We start from the raw sequence: 10,047 nt of genomic DNA, 5'->3' as shown, positions 1-10,047 counted from the left end.
GTCAAGAGCACTGGTCATTTTTGTAGAGGACCCAGGTTCAGTTCCCACATGGTGGCAAACAACCATCTGAATTCCAGTTTCAGAGGATCTGATGCCCTCTACTTACCTCCTCAAATACTACACACATGGATGCACTTACATACATGCAGATAATATACTCATTTACATAAAAATAAAAGTAAATAAACAAGTTTTAAAGAAAAGTAATCAGGGTTCTCAGACTGAGAAGATGGTTCTGTGGGCAAGAGCGCTTCCTGTGCAAGCAGTAGGACATGAGGTCAAATATCTAGCACTCAAAAAAAAAGCAAGTGATGACTGAGTATAGCCTATAACCCTAGCATTAGGGAGTGGAGACAGGTGATCCTGGGAGTTTGCTGATCAGTCAGCCTAGCCAGAATGATAAGTCTCTGATTGAGTGATAGACTCTGTCTCAAGGAGTCATAAAGGAAGACACTTGATATCCTGCTTTGGTCTCCACACATATGTTTATTGGCAAACATACCTGTACATACATGTACATGCACCACAGATACCACACACACATACAGGAGAAGTAGGAGTTGTGTTATAAGTTCTAGTGCTCTGACTCTAAAGCTCAATACTTGCATTTCCTTTCTCCCAGTACATAATCTGCCAGCTGAATAATAGTCCACATAAGTCGGATGCAATTTACATCATCAAACTAGCCATGTGCTAAATAAAACCGCAATTACAATACGATACCAACACTTCCCAGTTGACTGCCTCAGGATATGAGTTGAGCTCTGCCAGTCTAGCTTTGATGTCCTGCTATATTAACCTTCTGGATTTATTTTTATTTTCCTAATTTGTTTTGAGTATTTTAGAACCTTTTAATTTCCTTAAGGATTTTAAATAATGTGTCAATTTCTACTCAAAAAATATTGCTGACATTCTGAATGAGATTCTGATGAATATTAAAATCAATTTGGAGATAAGTCACATTTTAACAACACTGAATTTTCCAATCCATAGACAAGCTATCACTCATCATTAAGTCTTCTGTAATTTCTCACCAATATGTTGTAGTATTTAAAGCATGGAGCTTTCCTATCATCTATTAAATTTATTCTGATGTATTTCATATTTTATGTTATTAAAAGTGATGTTTACTTGTCAGCATGTTCATTGATAATATATTTATGTGCTATCGAGTGTTGCATATTAAGCTTGTGTGCTGCAACTTTGTTAAGGCCAGTTATTAGCTCTAATAGCCATTTTGTAGATTCCTCTGGGTTTTCTAGATAGAAATTTGGTTAGCCTGCAAATACATACTGATTTATTCCACTTTATTTTCCAGTCTTCACTTTTTTATTTCTTTTTCTTGCCTGATTGCATTAGCTAGAACCTCCAGCACAATGACAAACAGAAGTGATGGTCCAGGTACTCCTGCCTTAGCTTTTAACAGGAAATAATGCTGTCTCTCATCATTAAGTACACTTAGCTGTGAGTCCTTTAAAGATGCCTTGTATGAAATTGATAGTGCCCCTCTTTTCCCTAGTTTTCTGAGTTTATGTCAAGAAATACTGCCTTTTCCCCTTCTTCTGGGCATTTTTCTCACATGGATGCACTGAGTAGAACTCAGGTCTGTTCCAGAGATAGAATCTTCCGCCGTTGTTCAGGGTTTTTCTTCGAACAGTTTCTCTTCTCCAGTACTTCTCCCCATAAACTGTAGCTATCCGGGCTTCCTTGGATTACCAAGGCCATTTCTCCAAATCAAGGAGAACGCCAGGCTCAGCATTATGGTGGCAGCTGATGACACAATCTGGATACGCTCAAGGCAATATCCTGGAAACTCTCACTTCATTTGCTTCTTTTCTCTCAGACGTTGTTTTTTTTTTTTTTGTCTGATGTCCAGTGTTTTCAAATTCATTGTATTGCATGCTTTATCTATTTTTAGTTGTTTCTGCAGAGAAATGAACATCATCTTGGTTATGCCATACCACTTTGAAACAGCAATCACTCCCAAATATTTTATTTTTTGTTCTCTCTCTCTCTCTCCTTCCTCTCTCTCTCTCTCTCTCTCTCTCTCTCTCTCTCTCGTATATGGTAGTGTGTAGTGTGTGTGTGTGTGTGTGTGTGTGTGTTGCATACATGTGAGAGTGTGGTTGAGTGCACAGGACATCATGTGTCTTCCACAACGGTTCTCTGCCTTTTTGCCTTGAAACAGTTTGTCACTGAACCAGAAGCTCTCCATTCCAGACAGACTAGTTGGGCAACAAGTTCTCTGGATCCTCTTGTCTCTACCTCCAAATACTAAAGCTTCACACCTGAGTAGCCATTCCAACCCTTTACGTGGTTGCTTGGGATTCAAACTCAGGTCCTCGTGCTTTCAGAGCAAGTTTGGCAAGAGTTCATGCCCACTGAGTCATATCACCAGATTTGCACTGTATTAGTTACTTTTCTGGTACTGTTATAAGACACCACGACCAAGGAAACTTATAGAAGGAACAGTTTATTTGAGCTTGTGGTTCCAGGGATAAGAGTCCATAATGGTGAGGGAGGCATGGTGGCAAGGGTGGCCAGAGCAGAAAGCTGAGCAGGCACAGGAAGCAGAGAATGACTGGAACTGCCAAAGCCCACCCCCAGTGATGTGTTTCCTTCAAGAAGGTCACACCTCCTAAAATATCCCAAAAGTATGCCACCAACTGGGAACAAAATGTCCAAATGCATGAAGCCTATAGAGATATTGTTTTTCAAACCTCACACTCATCCTCCTAATTTTTATGTAGTCACAGTTTTAGGACTCACTATATATATAAGTCATGAGCTAGTCTGAAGAATTTATGTGCTTTCAAAATTCTCCAATGCATTCATTAATAATCCTGGTTTGTGAAATACATATTTGTCCTTTATTTTATATCTAATGAAACTCAAGAACTATGGAATAGTTCATACCATGACTAGGACCATGAACCCAGGTTCCCTGATATTCTGCCCATGACATCTTCTAGCTTCCATATGTATAACAATGTATCTGCTAGAGCCTGTGCTGGGAACCCTAATTTAATTCTTATACATTTTAACAATGCTTAATTAGCTAAATATTAGAAAATCTTTAAAAGACATTGGGGTGCTCAATGGAAATTGGACGCTTCTTGCCCTGTTATAAATATCACATGCCTGTTCAGATGATGAAGGGATGATGTAGCTTCATTTTATGTGTCAGAGGTGAACATCATACCCCAAAGGAAAGACATCAAGCACTAATGCAGTAAATACTCATGAAAACTACTTTCTGTCCTCTAAATATCACTGGGTACCATTCCAATGTCTCCCCACCTCAAAGCTATTTCCCAATTTCCCAGTGACATTGGCTGTTCTTAGGAATGCATTAAGCCCAGCTGAGTGCTTACCTCTTCATGATGTCTCCTTGCAAATCCTGTCAGAACTTTAGTTGCTCCCATTTCCCAATGCCTATTGTGCAGTTCAGGCAACACTATTTTAACTGTCTCAGGAAACTCAGATGTGGGGTTTATGTCTATCACACTCACATCCAAACCTTATCATGTGAATTTTCCCAGGTAGCTTACTTCATAGAAATTATTGATTTGGTATATCCATTCACCCTTTTCAGTTACTCTAGAAATATTCAGAAACCTAAAATATATAATACAATATTACATCATATGAATACATAATGAGGAATAAAATTATGATTACATAATTTAAATACATGTGATATGAATATAGTTTTTTTCTTCTCTGGTAGTCTGCCTGGGAATATCTGAGAAACAGATACTGAGTTATATTAAGTTTAATTAATATTAAACAGCATTAAGTTGGCAAGTCCGTGTCTTTTGTACTGCCAAATTTCTGATCTCAGAAGTAGCTAAACTGGCTTTCAGTGAGTAACTATGGGAGAGTTGTCTCCACTGATACTCTTCTATATAGAACACACCCTGGCAGCTCTAAGTCCTCAGCATTGTCCACTTACCCTTCAACATCACAGATTCTTAGGAATTACTCTTGAAAAGAATTAATCCCTCTACACAAATGTCAATTTATAATGAAACTTTATCCTCTTGTCCTTCAAATCATCCTTTAAATTATTCATACCCAGTCAAGCTTCATGTATAAACAACATAGTGTAACTTTGATAGACTTTGATAGTTTAATGTTAAATTCAATGTCATATTTTATCTAGGATAGAAAAAAATGGGTGAGCTGTGTCTGTACAGGTGACTTAAGCTAGGAATGCCTCACCTAGCTCAATAAAAACTCTGATCACATATGCATTCAGTTGATGACGAACTTAACTTTCTGAAACTAAGAGCCATGTGTATTTTATCCAAAAAATCATTAAGAATCATTTAATGCTATCATTTTCAAATGAGTTAGAGGGAAGGAGATGACAGTAAAGAGACTCACCAGGGGTAATGAGAGGAATACATAGAGGCATCCTGAGAATATACAGCTTGACAAGATGCTCAAGGAAATTATTTATAACTTTCCACAGGTTGAAAATCACTGATCCAACAAAACTTGACAGCCCTGACTACCATCTGAGGAGTTTTTTAAAAATCCATACTAGCAAGTCATATAACAGACCAGATTAGCCTCAAGTTGAACCTAGCACCAATACTTTAAAGAATCTGGCCAGGTGTGATAGTGCACACCTTTACTCCCAGCACTTGAGAAGCAGAGGCAGATGGATCTTTGTGAAATCGAGGTCAGCCTGCTCTACATAGCGAGTTCCAGGGGAGCTGGGGCTACAGGGAAACCCTGTTTCAAAAAGCATTTCTTCTGGGCTCACAGAGAAAGTACAATTTGGTAATACTTGAGACAGGACAAGTCCCCGGGTCTACTGGACAGCCCCTCACCATCTCTCTAGACAACTCTACCAAGGATCCTTGATTCCTTCAGGGAAAGTGTTAAGTTTAAACGTGTTCTCTTTAATTGTAGTAAACTAAAAATAACATAGCATTTACCATCTTCATCCCTTTAAGTGTATATTTCAGCAGTGTTGAACATATTAGTGCTGTTTTGCAACAGATCTGTAGAACATGTTCATTGTACAAAACTGAAAGTTGAACTGCGACTTCTGTTGCACCTCCCACGGTCCCCAGGAAATGCCATTCTGCTGTTTCTATGACTTAACTCATATTGATCCTTCTGTATATGAAATAATATAATGCCTTTTTAGGAATGGCATATATTCCTGAGGACAATGTCCTCAAGGTTCCTCCTTTAAACTATGATTTTCTTCTTTCTAAAACTTGAATGATAGGGACTAGTGAAAAGGCTCGTCAGTTAAGAGCGGATACTGCTCTTGCAGAAGCCACATCAGGTGGCTTACAACTACCTGTAACTCCAGTTTCAAGGGACCTAATGACCTCTTCTAGCTTCCACTGGTATCTACACTCATGTACACATAGCTACAGACAGACAGACAGACACACACACACACACATTCATAAATAAATAAAAAATAAATAAAACCTTTTTTAAAGTTGTATGTTATTCCACTGCGCATATAAACTACATTTCTTTATCTGTTCATCACATTTCTTTATCCATCAGTAGACATTTAGGTGATTTCTACTTCTTATCTACTGTGAATAATGTTGCAATAAACAGGGGGATGCATATATCTTTTCAAGATGTTGTTTTGAATTATTTTTGATGTGGTGTGACTGTTGAATCATCTGGAAATTCTATCTTTAGTTTCTAAGGACCCTCCATATTGTTTTCATAGCAGTGTAGCATTTTGCATTTCTGGTAATCATGTACAAGTCTTCCATAAAGAAGGGAATGCTTGAAGAATTTTCATGTCATGCTTGCACAGAGACCATGCTAATCTTCTCTGTGTCGTTCCAGTTTTAGTAAATGTGCTGCCAAAGCAAGCACTAATTAAATAAATCTTGATGCAATTTTCATAAATTCTTATTAACAAATCCCAGGATGGTGGCAGACAGAGTCTCCCAGATTTTTTTTAATATGCATGTTTGAATAAATAATTTCATTTTAAAGAGAATCAAATCAATGGTCAAGGAAAAGTTGCTAATAGAATCCTCAGTGATGGCAGCCCTCATCTACGAACTTGAAATTCTCAGGCTCCATCCCAGACTACTGATTTAGAAATTCAGTGGGTGAAGATTAGCAACCTGTCTGGAAAGCCTTTCAATATATACAGACACATGCTCAAATTTGAATCACTCTCTGTCATGATTTTATGAGTCTTAAGAAGAATCTTCTAAATCTCATACTTTTCCTATGCTATGCTTTCATTAGATAAAAATGCTAACATACATACTCCCTCATGCTTTTCTGTGCATTTTATTAGTTGGTATTAGTTGGTTAGTTGGTATTTTTACACTGTTTAAGTTAGTGACTTGGAGGTTGAAAGAAGATTTGGGGGTTAGTTCACCCTAAGAATTGTAACTACATAACTCTTAGTACCTGTTTTCTATAAAATGATAGGATTAGCTAGGTGTGGTGGCACGTGTCTTCAGTCCCAGTGCTTGGGAGGCAGAGGCAGGTGAATCTCTGTGAGTTCAAGGCCAGCCTGGTCTACATAGCGAGCCCCAGTCCAGCTGAAACTACAGGGAGACTCTGTCTCAAAAAAATGATAGGATTATCTCACGATGGCAAATATGTCTTAGATGTTATCACTTCTTCTCCAGAACCTAAAGTTGATGTTGCTCATTACCAAGACATGCCAAGCCACATAGGCTAGATGGACATAAGTCCTCCCAACACAGTTTTGCCATGGCTTTCCAGACAATATGTTCCCTATTACTCTGTCTTTCTCAAATGATATGCATTATCAACATTATTGGATTCTTTAATCTTACAAGTATTCTATGAGCTTGTGTTTCTCATCCAAAAAATGTTAGTGATGTTGTCTCCTTCATGGATCATTTAGAACATTTAAATAAACATAGCTGATCAATTAGATCAATGTAAATCACCATGTTTTTTAAATTTTTTATTAAATTTTTGTGTATTTCATACAGAACATCTCAATCAAACTTAATCTTATATACCCCCTTCCCCACTGGCACCCTCCCATAGCCCCTCCACTGGAATTCATATATTCTGTCATTTGTGTTAAGGCCTATTGTGTCAAGTTAGTGTCCCCAAACATCCCTCGGAGCAAGTTCATCTATTGAGGTCTAGTCAGCCAATCTAGAGTCCATTGCATTAGGAAGATCAGCTCTTTCTCACACAGCAGTAATCAGTTGCCAATATGTCCTCAACTAAATTGTGGTCTGCTGCCCATTACCCCAGTTCTATGCTGGATTTTTGTCTGTTGAGTTTGCATGGGTCTTGTGCCTGCTGACACCATTGTTGTCAGTTCATATGATCAGGGTCCCAAGAACTTGTAAAACTCTATTTCTATATGGTCATGCACCTCCTCCCTGGATGTTACGATCTTTCTGCCCCCTTTCTGCAATGGTCCCTGAGCCCTGGGTGGATGAGGTTTAATACAGGAGTCCTGTCCAAGGACCAGAATTCTGCAAACTCTTAATCTCTACATTTTGGTAATTTTTGGTGATTTGTGAGCTTTTCTGTACCTGGGCCTCTGTCACATGAGGGAGTTTCATTGATAAGAATTGAGATATTCATTAGTGTCCTCTTCACCCTTTGTTCTATATTCTATGAGCCTTAGGTGTTGAAGTTACATTCTAAATGTGCCACTTAGGCTTGGGCGTTTCACGGATAATGTGTATGTGACCAGTTGTGGTACTCTGTAATAGACTGTCTAGTACAAAAGAAGCTTCTTTGATGAGTGGTGATTGGGATATGTGTCTGTAAACGATATATATTTTTCAAATAGTAAAATATTATATTGGTCTAGGAATGTGACAGTCTTGGAGTTTTCTCTAAGATCTATGACCTCTCCAGACACGTGTATTTGGCTATGTTTATTACAATACCACACATGAATTTCTTCCCATTCAGTGGACTTTTAATTCAATTACAAAGCTGTTGGTTGCCCCCAAGATAAAAGTGGCACTACAGCACCAAATTCGTATGCTGTGTCATATGTGTGGTTGTTTGGTTTTGAAGCTGGTGTGGGACCATTGATCGATGTTCTCCCTTAGCACCTTCCGTAGCACTCTCCAAAGCTATGAGAGGTAGCCTTCAGGGGGAGTGACTTCCAGGTCAGTTCCAGCTCCATTGCTCAAATCCTGTGTCCAAAGTATGTTCTGTCTTCAGCAATAGGATCTTACCTTCAAGTTCTGGGAGGCAATCAAGGGTTGTGGCAATAGCCTGTATGATTTTGGAAGCCTCTTGGACTACCCTGGCCAACAACTCAAAGAAAGGTTTCCCCTATCTGGCACCATTTCTTGTTATGTAACCTTCAGCTATACACATGTGGAGATATTGTATGTGTAATTTGTCTTTATTGGACTAATATGATTCCCTCTGTTTTTTTCTACACTAGCTAGATATTATTGATTCTCTCTCTCTCTCTCTCTCTCTCTCTCTCTCTCATCCTTCTTCCATGCCTTCCCTATTCAAAGTGTCAGCATTTTCCCCATTTATCCCTTAATAATACCATTCTCATATGGTCCCACCTCTCTTGAGCTCCTTCTTTCTCTTTATCCCCAGTTTCTTGTATAACCCCCACCCCCGCATTTAAATACCTGTATTTTATCCATTTCTCCTTTAGTACACTCTTGGGTTCCTTCTTCCCCTTTCCCTCCTTTGTCTCTTTCTATTATACTGATTCCAGCAGTTTCATCAGGACACATACTCACATATAAGGATTTGGTACTAAGATCCACATACAAGGAAGAATATACATCGTTTGTCTTTCTGAGTCTGTGTTGTAAGTCACCATGTTTTTTAAATGTCAGTAAGCCTGTTTTTGCATTCTTTACTCTTCCTTATATTCATTTTCATCACTTGTTTTATTCTTGGTCAACAGTTGGAGCAGATTCAGTTCAGTGCTGCTCTGAGTAGTGCTGGTGCTCGTGTTATTGACTGGGGAATATGGGAAATGACCCCCTTTAGCCTATGCTTCTGTTATATTTCCTTCATCAGCCTTCTAGACAAGTGTCCTGATTAGTTTTTATTGTCAACTTGACACAACTTAGAGACACCTGGCAAAGAGGGAATTTCAACTGAAGGATTGCCTTGATCAGATTAGTCTGTGCTGATATATGTGACAGATTGTCTTGATTGAGATTCGTGTGGGAGGGGTCAGTCCACTGTGGATAATACCATCTCTATGCTGATAGGCCTGGGCTATATAAGAAAGCTAGTAAGCATGAGTCAGAGAGTAAACCAGTGAGCAGCATTCCTCTGTGATTTCTGTCAGTTCCTGCATCTGCATTCTTTTCTTGAGTTCCTGCTTTGATTTCCTTCAGTGATGAGCTGTGAGATGGAAGAATAAGATGATATAAACCCTTTCCTCCCCAACTTGTTGTTGGTCATGGTGTTTATCATAGCAATAGAAAGTAAACTACAACATAAATTAGTACCAGAAGTCGTGTTGCTGTGTTGAACCTGCCCATGTTGTTCTGGTGGAAGACTGTGAAAGCAATTAGAAATTTGAGCTGGAAAAGCCATTGAGTGCTCAGAGCTTAATGGGCTGTTCAGTGGGAGTTTGGATGACAGGAATGCTGAGAATAATGCAGATGATGGAGGCTTCATTTGTGAAGTTTCAGAGGGAAGCATAAGGACTCTATCAGGGCTGCTTGTGTGATATTTTGGATTGAGTCTATGGAAACGAAATTTTCTGTACTTGACTGAGACAAGGGTGTTAATCATCTGTGGTTGGAAAACATTGGGATTATCAAGAGACCAGCTAAAGGGTCAGCATACAGAAGCTATGGTCCAAGGGGGCCAAAGCTACACACTAAGCTGATAGCAAAATTTGGCAAATAATGTGAAAGGGTGTCCCACATAGTACTGGTTTTGAAGGCAGTAAGGGGTCATGGAGAGATGCTGAGGCTTGGCACTATGTGGCAGGGTTAAAGTCCCTACAAAGAGGCACTGGAGGACCACTGGTGAAAGTAAAGCCTCCGTTTCAGTGTATACCCCAGGATTGAAGGAGTCATGGAGAGAAGCTGA

At 39.0% G+C, this 10,047-nt stretch overlaps 1 non-coding gene across 1 annotated transcript; it reads right to left on the bottom strand.

Annotated features, from left to right (window-relative positions):
- Positions 1-5,761: 5,761 nt before the first annotated feature.
- LOC115072424 lies at positions 5,762-5,868 on the bottom strand. Its single transcript, XR_003851486.1, has one exon. It is a non-coding gene; the product is annotated as a U6 spliceosomal RNA (small nuclear RNA).
- Between the last annotated feature and the right edge of the window lie 4,179 nt (positions 5,869-10,047).

Source organism: Nannospalax galili, unplaced genomic scaffold (genome assembly GCF_000622305.1).
Source record: "Nannospalax galili isolate Female #2095 unplaced genomic scaffold, S.galili_v1.0 scaffold380, whole genome shotgun sequence".
Lineage (NCBI taxonomy): Eukaryota > Metazoa > Chordata > Mammalia > Rodentia > Spalacidae > Nannospalax > Nannospalax galili.
This window is presented reverse-complemented; position numbering and strand designations above follow the sequence as displayed.